At 28.0% G+C, this 11,857-nt stretch overlaps 1 long non-coding RNA gene across 1 annotated transcript; it reads right to left on the reverse strand.

The window, feature by feature from the left end:
* Positions 1 to 458: 458 nt before the first annotated feature.
* LOC128292595 (uncharacterized) lies at positions 459 to 8,161 on the reverse strand. The gene is made up of 2 exons (XR_008282581.1): positions 7,985 to 8,161; positions 459 to 635 (listed from the first exon to the last, which is right to left on the reverse strand). It is a non-coding gene; the product is annotated as an uncharacterized LOC128292595 (long non-coding RNA).
* Positions 8,162 to 11,857: the final 3,696 nt, after the last annotated feature.

Raw genomic sequence — 11,857 nt, forward strand, 5'->3', positions numbered from 1 at the left:
ATAGTTCGAAGCAATATTTGACACCCAGTGTCTCATCGGCCTAGCCAAGTAAAGTTGGTACCCAGACCTCATCGAATCTATCCGAAGAAATATAGTGACACCAGTGTCTCATCGACTCGAGGTCGAAGAATCCTGAACACTTCCAATCCTATGGCATGCCAACTATATCCGACTCAGCCCGATATTGTTAATAGGGTATTCAGTTCACTTTCAATTTTTTTAATCAATACACATTTTAATTAATCACATAAATTCATAATTCAATACAATTCAATTCACTTTTCAATAACAAATATCCAAATATCACAAATCTCATATTTAAAATTTTCAAACAATTTATATTTCAATTCAATTCAAATAATCAATATATATTCAATATTCAATATATATATCTATATATATATACGTAATTCAATCAATATAAATTCAATAAATTCATCACATACTATATCAATCCATTTCATTTGCAAAACACAATAATTCTTACTTCAAAACACTTAATATACATATTAAGAAATAAATTCAACAATTAAGTATTAGGTTCGGATTATAGAAATACAAACCGTAATTTTCGAGCTAACTCCCGTTGACTTTGTCTTGTCCTTTCTTAGCCAAGATTTCTGGTACCACATTGACTACGAAATTAATACAATTCATAATCATTAATACATTACTAATTCATATCTTGATTTATAGAATTCTAAATTAAGATCCGCTAATTTTTCCTGAAACTAGACTCACAAATTTTCTTACAATAAAATTTTCAGAATTTTTGGTTTAGCCATTAAGTACAGTTTATTCTTTAAATTCACCCCTATTCTGCTATCTGACAGTTTCGTCCCTTCTTCACTAAAAATTAATTATCTCACAGTACAGAACTCGGATAACATTCTTGTTGATTTGTAATGAAAATAGACTCATTAGGGATTCTAAACATATAACTTTAAGCCTCTAATTATTTTTATTCAATTTTGGTGATTTTCCAAAGTTAGAACAGGGAACCCGAATTCATTCTGACCTTGTCTCACAAAATTCATTATATCTCATAATTTACAATTCAATTGCTTATATCGTTTCTTCTATAAGAAACTAGACTCAATAATATTTAATTTCATATTTTATTCATCCTCTAATTCAATTTATACAATTTTGGTGATTTTTCAAACTTAAACTACTGCTGCTGTTCAAAATAGTCTTAGTACAAAATGTTGATTTACTTTAATTTCAATTTAATTCTAACTAAATTCACTTACTTTTCTATCTTAATTCATACTTTATTTCTATTAAAATTTCATCCATACTCTCATTTAAATATTAAATTTCCAGCATACTTTCCTAATTTTAAAATTTCATCAATTTAGTCCCTACAACATAAAACTTATAACTTACTTTACAATTTGATCCTATTATCAATTCTAGCTTGAAATTTACTCAATTAAACCCTTAATTCACTATTCTATTCAACATGAACTATACTTGAAAATCTATAAACTCTCAAAATATCAACTTAATTTCATCAAAGTCTTGTTCCAAAGCTTCTAAAACATCAAAATTTAAGAAGAAATGACTTAATTGACTTACCAAATTAAACTTTGAGCCTTGAAACCCAAATTTTCCTTTTCTTTTCTTTCTTTCTTTCTCCCTGTTTCTTCTCTATTTCGTTTGCTTTCATTCTGTTTCTTATGTTTCTTTACTTATTTATATAATATAATATATAATATAATATAATATAATATAATAATAATTTAATATATATTTTAACACATAAAAATCTCAGATTTTTATGTTTATGTCATTTCACTTAGGACAAATGGCATAATTGCCATTTTGGTCCTCTTCATTTTCTTTTAATCTACAATTCAACTTTCATCATTTATTCAATTTAGTCATTTTCCTAATTACTCTTAATTAAACTAAATTTACTTAATTAAACTCTAATTAACCACTCAATTGACTTCGTAAATATTTTTAATAAATATTTACGAATCCATTTTTCGAAACGGATACCGAAAATACACTTTTTCGGTAACGGTAAAATTCGGGTCGTTACAATTCTCCCCCCCTTTTATAATTTCGCCCTCGAAATTTACCTGAGAGAGGTGGGGGTATAAGTACAAAGATCTCGCTGTTCCTCTCGGTTCCCATATTGCTTCTTCAATATTATGACATTACCGCTCGGGCTAGTATCTCAACCGGCTCTTTTTCATACTATAGATTACATCTAATCTCAATATCCTTTGTCGGTATAACATGCAAGAGATTTGATCTCTATAATCTTCTGAGCTTCAAATCATGAAAAATTATCATAAACTTTCTGTAACTTTAGAAGCAAAACCAAGCAATATTTTACCAATTTGACTTTTCTACAACTTCACATAGCCCAATGAACAAGAACTCAATTTCTTTTCAACTTTGATCTTTAAAATTTTCTTCCAAGGTGGATCTTTAAGAAATATCATATCACTAATTAAATACTCAATATCCCAACATTTCAAGTCCACATATGATTCTTATCTCACAAAATTACTTTCAATCTATCTCGAATCACTTCCACTTTTCTTCAATTTCACGAATTAAACAACTCTGCATATTCTTTTTCTCACTGTATTTAATCAAATCCCATGCAGTTTTACATCAATCATTATTCAGAACTTCATACAGTGTTGAAAACTATTATTACGCACCCAGAACTTCTTGTACTTGTTCTATAATCAGAGTATAAACCACGTATCTCAATCAGAAATAATAGAAACCACCATACCATGTAATCTGATAATCTCAGAAACCTAGATTTCAAACAATTATTGAGTAAGAAACTTATTCATACTAGAATAGAATATACAAGCTTCACCATACCTTCGATGATTACTCAAATACCGTCTTTCTTTTTCAAAGATCGAGATAATTCCAATTCAAACCCATAGAAATTATATCCCACTTCCATTATGATATCCTTTCTAGCTGTAACAGTTCTGAAGATATCTGTATCTGATATAAACATTTATATACAATTTCAAAGTACTACTTTTCTTTTCCAGTCTTCAACACATCTTCCTCAAATCACTGTACATCTTATTCTTCCAAAATGCATAGACATAGTACTACTATAATTTCATGCAAATTCTCCTGTATAAATTCTGAATCTCTCTGTTCAGCTTTTATTTCTAAATAGCAAACAACCATCATATCCAATCAAATGTTTAATCGTAAATCAGATACTATATCCATTTAATCGATAACTCATTACCACATTTACGAGCTTCACAGATCTGCTTGTAAAGAAGTCGGTTTAATTTTTTTTATCTCTACCAAAATTGAACCATCTTCAAATGATAACGATCGATGTTCATAGCTCATAACACAAAACAAAGCTTTCAACTTGAATATACATACATTCATTGTCTTTTCAGATGATAATTAATTATCATATCTTGATCTTTTTATGCAAGAACAATAACTACCACTTCCGAAGCAGGTATCAAATAATTCTTCCCATGTGATTCTAACATTTCGTAACATAAACCATTACTTCACTTTCTTTTTTTTTTTTTTACATCAAAACACTGCTATCCCTGTAAACCACAAGTTTCTTCATCGGATTTCAGACTGAACCAGAACTAGTGCTTCAGTTAACTGAGCTTTCAACTAATCAGAACCTTGCTAACGTCTATCAGATCATTCCAATTCCATATCTTACTATAATAACCGACTAGTTTTAGAAAACCTCTGATTTCAAATATATTTTTTTCACTATCATTTCAGGTTACAAAATCTATAGCACATTCAACTTCTTCGATCAACATGAGTTCGGGTAACTCTTCCGAAACACATTAGAATTCTCTTGCACTATTGCCACCGATTTAAACCTTAACTTAAATATTTTAATATTCAATACATAAACAAGGTAAATACCATGACCCCTTTCCGCATATATACGTGTTGGCATGTTCAATATCACAATAGACAATTAGCTCAATCTTCTCGATTCAACAAAACATTTCATCATCTTGATCTTGCAACATATTATACTTCGCTTATAATTTACCACCATATCATGCAAATTAACCATTCCATTATTGAGATTATATCAAACAGTAAGAACATCAAATCGTTCGAAAACAAGAGTATCATTATCAAACAGTTCTCGCAGATCTTATCACCCATAAATACTAATCTAAAAATTTAATGCTTCAACCCAAAATTTCAGCAAACCCAACAGCAAATCTTTAATAGATCTTGAACTTATGTAATCATAGGAATAGTCAAACCAAGATCAATTTAAAATAATCATATTAGTGTCGATAAAGAAGAAAGTACCGTAATGACATCCGGTAGAGATAAATCTTCTCATGTATAATTAACATATACCTGGCGGATGTTCATTCTCCGATTTTACAAATGAAGTCATTTGTCACACTTGGCTTTCACTCGTATTTTTGAGATTACAGGTATCCTACCTTTGTTAACTACATTACTCGGTCTTGAACTCGAATAATTTTTTTTTCAATTTTCTTCAAGCAATCACTAAGATAATAATCGGAGAATCATGTCTAACACATATTCCATTCCTTATTCTATATTCTTCACTTCATCTTCATTTAAACCATCTTCAAACCATTTGTATCATACAGTTTCTATCGGAATATACCTCGATATATTTATTTAATCAAACAAATTCCCTTCATACACGATTGCGCTTATATGATCTGTTTAAGCTTCAAGAATTCTATACGTTTCGATCAAGAAATCTCGATCGATATATATATATATTTCTTTCGAACTCATCTCGAAAACTTTCAAACAACCCTTTCTTAATCACAACATAATCAATGTTTTCTACCACCGTAAGCTGAATCTTTTAACGAAATATCATACCCTTCTAACATTTAATCGGTGATCAAAACAATTCAGTTACAATCCCGATAATATTCTCTAACCAGGTTTCAGTTTCTTTCAAGATCATTCTCAACTGTAATTCTCAATTCATCCACACTATATATATACATGTCCATATCATTAACAGCATATAACTTACCCGTTTAGACAAGCTCTATACCTTGAAGCACTTGGGAACCGATTGAGAAACAGGAGGGTAGATATCATAACAAATACAATTTCTTCTATTCATTTGAAAACATCGCTTATAATTCTAAATAATTATGTATCCTTTTTTTCCTATTATTTTATCACCATCATTCAAGAATTAATTACCTATTGAGTTTATATCCGGTGTTGTTGATTCGGTTTTCATCTAATTCACGAGACTATTCGTCTCAAAGACACATTTCATAATTAATACCATCGATATTTTTGTCTAACATTTTCACTATAAAACAAGACCAAACAAATATATCAAGATCCGATCCTCGACTCAATTTCGACTCAATTATGGCATGTACCCTAAACTCAATTCGAGTTCGATTTAGTCCGAGAATTGGCTAAACCTCGAATAGCTCGATACCACTAAATGTAACGCCCTAACCCTATACCGTCATCGAACAGGTTACGAGACATTACCAACAAGATAGTCCAATTTCGGTCATTAATTAAAATAAATATTTACACACATCCTAGTTTTAAGATGTCGTCCCTTTAATGGGCCCTCGCGGTCCAATATGAACAGTAAATTCAATTCGGGACTAATTTAGAATCACTACGAATTTTTAGTAAATTTCAAATTCATACTACATACCGTTGCCAACCATAATTTACTCATTTCATGAGTATATCTACAACCTAAATGACTCTCATAAAACATCCTAGGTACATGCCATTACCAATAATTAACACACTTTACCTTAATGAATTCGGGATCGAACTGGGATGCTGATTCAACGTTCTATCTTTACTAAACTCAAGCATGCGAAACAAACCGTCTGCCGAGTATGGTATACTCAAGTGGTATTTCCATAATCCGAACACTTAATAATATAACAATTAAACTTAAAATCACAATAACAATTTTAAGTATTCATTTATTTGTTTTATAGATAAAATTTCAATTACTTACCATATAAATTCTATACAAGTCATATAACAAACACAAAAACATATTTGTTCAATTCTTTTCATTTACTTACCGTATAAATTCTATACAATATATTCACAATTCACTTGTTTTCACACTTTACTTCTTAACAATATACCATTTTAATTCATTCTATCATCAATCATCATCCATTTGAACTTCACTCATTTCATGAACCTTTTGGTTCATGTTTTCAATCTCATATCTCAATTTCAATTCTCAATTCAATTTCTCATTTCATTCCAATAGCTCAATCAATCAAATTCACTCGACTTATCTTTTCACTTATTTACCCCTATTAACAAGACTCGGACCTTGGCGGATACACGGATCCAACCAAACACACCAATATGGCACCCAAAGCCTCATCGGATAGTTCAAGCAATATTTGACACCCAGTGTCTCATCGGCCTAGTCAAGTAAAGTTGGTACCCAAGACCTCATCGAATCTATCCGAAGAAATATAGTGACACCCAGTGTCTCATCGACTCGAGGTCGAAGAATCCTGAACACTTCCAATCCTATGGCATGCCAACTATATCCGACTCAGCCCGATCATCATTAATAGGGTATTCAATTCACTTTCAATTTTTTAATCAATACACATTTTAATTAATCACATAAATTCATAATTCAATACAATTCAATTCACTTTTCAATAACAAATATCCAAATATCACAAATCTCATATTTAAAATTTTCAAACAATTTATATTTCAATTCAATTCAAATAATCAATATATATTCAATATTCAATATATATATCTATATATATATACGCCAATTCAATCAATATAAATTCAATAAATTCATCACATACTATATCAATCCATTTCATTTGCAAAACACAATAATTCTTACTTCAAAACACTTAATATACATATTAAGAAATAAATTCAACAATTAAGTATTAGGTTCGGATTATAGAAATACAAACCGTAATTTTCGAGCTAACTCCGTTGACTTTGTCTTGTCCTTTCTTAGCCAAGATTTCGGTACCACATTGACTACTTAAATTAATACAATTCATAATCATTAATACATTACTAATTCATATCTTGATTTATAGAATTCTAAATTAAGATCCGCTAATTTTCCTGAAACTAGACTCACAAATTTTCTTACAATAAAATTTTCAGAATTTTTGGTTTAGCCATTAAGTACAGTTTATTCTTTAAATTCACCCCTATTCTGCTGTCTGACAGTTTCGTCCCTTCTTCACTAAAAATTAATTATCTCACAGTACAGAACTCGGATAACATTCTTGTTGATTTGTAATGAAAATAGACTCATTAGGGATTCTAAACATATAACTTTAAGCCTCTAATTATTTTTATTCAAGTTTTGGTGATTTTCCAAAGTCAGAACAGGGAAACCCGAATTTATTCTGACCTTGTCTCACAAAATTCATTATATCTCATAATTTACAATTCAATTGCTTATATCGTTTCTTCTATAAGAAACTAGACTCAATAATATTTAATTTCGTATTTTATTCATCCTCTAATTCAATTTATACAATTTTTGGTGATTTTTCAAACTTAGACTACTGCTGCTGTTCAAAATAGTCTTAGTACAAAATGTTGATTTACTTTAATTTCAATTTAATTCTAACTAAATTCACTTACTTTTCTATCTTAATTCATACTTTATTTCTATTAAAATTTCATCCATACTCTCATTTAAATATTAAATTTCCAGCATACTTTCCTAATTTTAAAATTTCATCAATTTAGTCCCTACAACATAAAACTTATAACTTACTTTACAATTTGATCCTATTATCAATTCTAGCTTGAAATTTACTCAATTAAACCCTTAATTCACTATTCTATTCAACATGAACTATACTTGAAAATCTATAAACTCTCAAAATATCAACTTAATTTCATCAAAGTCTTGTTCCAAAGCTTCTAAAACATCAAAATTTAAGAAGAAATGACTTAATTGACTTACCAAATTAAACTTTGAGCCTTGAAACCCAAATTTTCCTTTTTCTTTTTCTTTCTTTCTTTCTCCCCTGTTTCTTCTCTATTTCGTTTGCTTTCATTCTGTTTCTTATGTTTCTTTACTTATTTATATAATATAATATATAATATAATATACTATAATATAATAATAATTTAATATATATTTTAACACATAAAAATCTCAGATTTTTATGTTTATGTCACCACTTAGGACAAATGGCATAATTGCCATTTTGGTCCTCTTCATTTTCTTTTAATCTACAATTCAACTTTCATCATTTATTCAATTTAGTCATTTTTCCTAATTACTCTTAATTAAACTAAATTTACTTAATTAAACTCTAATTAACCACTCAATTGACTTCGTAAATATTTTTAATAAATATTTACGAATCCATTTTTCAGAAACGGATACCCGAAAATACACTTTTTCGGTAACGGTAAAATTCGGGTCGTTACAGAGTTTGTATGGGGTCGAACTGTAAATTGTAATTAATCGTCGAATAGTTAAAATTGTCCGGTTGTATGCAGTCAAACTAACAATATGTATATTAATGGTAGTAAGAAAATTGAGGTTTAAGTTGGTAAAAGAATTTAAGCATAGAGGTTGATGAGTTATGTGGGTTGGCGTGACATCCGATACTCGGACTTGGCGTTCGGGTCAAGTATGGGGTATTACATATAAATCACATTTTATTTATTCTAAAAACTTCGACTTGTAATTGCTCAAAATTATATTATTACAATCAAGGGATTTTCGAGGATGTTATAGGGTGTATTTGGTTTATCGAGTCTTAGATTACGTTTTGTAACACGATTATGAAAATGTTAGATTATGGGTGGAATGTAAGATTATTTGTTTGGTTGATAGAATGTAAGATTACCTAGAAGTACATTTGCTTAATTGTCTTTGTTATAGAATTTGTATTTTTTAACAAGTTTAGTTTTTAATATTTTTTAGTCTCAATTCCTATAAAATTATGATAAATTATTATAACTATTACTTTTTATTACAATTTATATATCAATAAGTAAACATATGATGTTGAAATAAATTTATAAACCTTAATTATAATAATTCATGAAAAGTGATTGTAACACCAACCATAATTAATATATTAATCAATAAATTATTAAAAAATAAAAATTATAATTGTAATGTATGACATCTATTAGTTCACTATTATTATTTTTGTTTTAGTTAGTCTTAAAATTTATTTTAAAAAAACCTAAATTTATCAAAATAATAAAACAAATAGTAAATTGATCCAAAATTAATATTACACTTGTAGTCTAAGATAACTTAAGGAATGAGCCGTAATAACACACACAATATATTATGACATCTTGACTCTATTCCGTAATGTGAGACTATGAGCTAAAATGTTGACAATCCAAAACACCATAATTTCATTTTGAAATATAACATTATGAGTCATAATATTATATTAGATGAACCAAACGCGAAAATATGACCCATGGGTAAAGAAGGAAGGTATTAAATATATATATATATATATATATATATATATATAAAAGGAAAGCTTTCTTCTTTTTATTTAATTTAATTAATTTTTATAATAAATAAACTATAAATAAAATGAATGTACAAGGCATTCCTTTTATGACATATTTCTAATTAAACAAACAAAACCTTTTTCTTTTTAGATTTTATAAGAATTATCTAATTTCAATTTTAACTTTATAATATATTTAAATTTAAATTTTAGTATTTTAATTTTTGAAATGCAAGTCTAAATATTTCATTCTAATTAAAATCTTATATACATGTGTTCAAATACATAGCCTTTTATTTTTTATTTTAGATTATATGGCCAATTTTAGTTTTAGTCGAACCCACTTATACCAAAGGTAAAATTAAAATAGATTATACATCCTTTCCTATCTTTTTGTACAATTAATATTTTAGTAATCTAACTATTGAATTGTTCGATATTTCTATCATATTGATATAAACAACTCTATATAATTTATATCAAACTTGATATGCATGATCTGTATGAATAAAATATTAAATTCAATGGTTGGATTGCTAAAATATTAATTGAATAAAAGATACAAAATGGTGGAACACTACTTTAGTTTTACACCACTGTCGTAAATAGATCCCTCTTATTTGAAATTTAATATCTACACTTTAATTTTTTTGACATAATTTGGCGCCTTAACTTTTATGATGTCATTATTAGTCTAAACACTTTATTCTTATTAGAATGTTGATGTACACATGTCAAAATATTTAGCATTTTACTTTTTAATTTTTTTGAGATTATATATGTAATGACCCTATAATCACGGGTAATTGGAAAGTGTATTTTCGAGTCTCCGTTTTCATAAAACGACTTGGTTAGATAAATTTGCTTGAATTAAGAGTAATTAAGTATAATGACTAAATTGCATAAAAGGTTAAAATTTAATTATAAGTTAGAGCAAAAGTGAAAGGATTAAATTAGAAATTAAACCATAATTAACAAGTGTATGGTGATTGTGTATACATGTGTACAAATAATATACATATGTATATAATAATATATGAATAATTAATATTTAAGTATATTATATTATATTATATTATATTATATTATATTATATTATATTATATTATAATAACTAAAAGAATAAATAAAATAAATAAAAGAAAAGAAACAAAGAAACCAGAAAGTTGAAACGAAACAGAGGGAAAAAGAAAGGAGAAAGAAAGGAGAAAAATTAGGGGTTTTGAGGGTTCAAAGCTTAATTGGTAAGTTAATTTAGTCCATATTTTTGTAATTTTTATATTTTAGAATTCTAGAATTAAATATTATCCAACCCATGTCAAAATTTTAGAAATTATTAAGTTTTTAAATGTTGTCTATGTTGAATAATTAGAGTATTAGGACTAAATTGATAGATTTTAAGTTAGAATTGAAAAATGATTGAATTGTGGAATAAATTGTAAATTTTGAGTATTAGGGACTAAATTGTAAAAATTTTGAAATTTAGAGTTTTGAGTGAAATAAGAGAGTTGAATTTTGTTTTGAGTGGAAATTAAATGAAAATATAGAACTAATTGTGAAGAAATAAAGTTAGTCTCAGTTTAGGGACTAAATTGAAATTTAGGTAAATGTTGAATAAAAATTTTAAATATTCAAAGTGAAAATGAATTGTATTGTATTGGTGAATTTTAATTGTTTCAATTTCATACCTAACGTTGTGCCGGAAACTTCGACTACGAAAGGAAAAGATAAAGTAGACGAGGAGTAGCTCGGAAGTTCTGGTTTGTATTTCTATAATCCGAATCTAATAATTAATTGTTTTATTTTGATTTAATAATTATGGTAAGTGATTGAGGTGAGTAACTAGCATTTTGATATTGAATTGAATTTATATAAATTTGCGATTATTGTGAAATGTGAAATGTGGATATTGGATATTGGATATTGATTGTTTTTGAATTGTGGAATTAAACCCTACTAACTATATCAGATTGAGTCGGATATGGATGGCATGCCATAGGATTGGAAGAGTTCAGGGATTCTTCGACCTCGAGTTAATGAGACACTGGGTGTCAATTATTTACTTCGGATTAATTCGATGAAGCACTGGGTGCCAACTAACTTCGGTTTAGCCGATGAGACACTGGGTGTCAACTTATTACTTCGAATTATCTGATGAGGTATTGGGTACGAAACTGGTGTGTTTTGGTTGGATCCATGTATCCGTCCATGTAACACCCCCTAACCTTAAACCGTCGCCGAAACAGGGTTACGAGACATTACCGGACAATCTGACAATTTACGATTAATATTCAAATAATTATCTAACATATTATAATATAATCATAAATTGTCATATAAAA

Source organism: Gossypium arboreum, chromosome 5 (assembly GCF_025698485.1).
Source record: "Gossypium arboreum isolate Shixiya-1 chromosome 5, ASM2569848v2, whole genome shotgun sequence".
In the NCBI taxonomy this organism is placed as follows: domain Eukaryota; kingdom Viridiplantae; phylum Streptophyta; class Magnoliopsida; order Malvales; family Malvaceae; genus Gossypium; species Gossypium arboreum.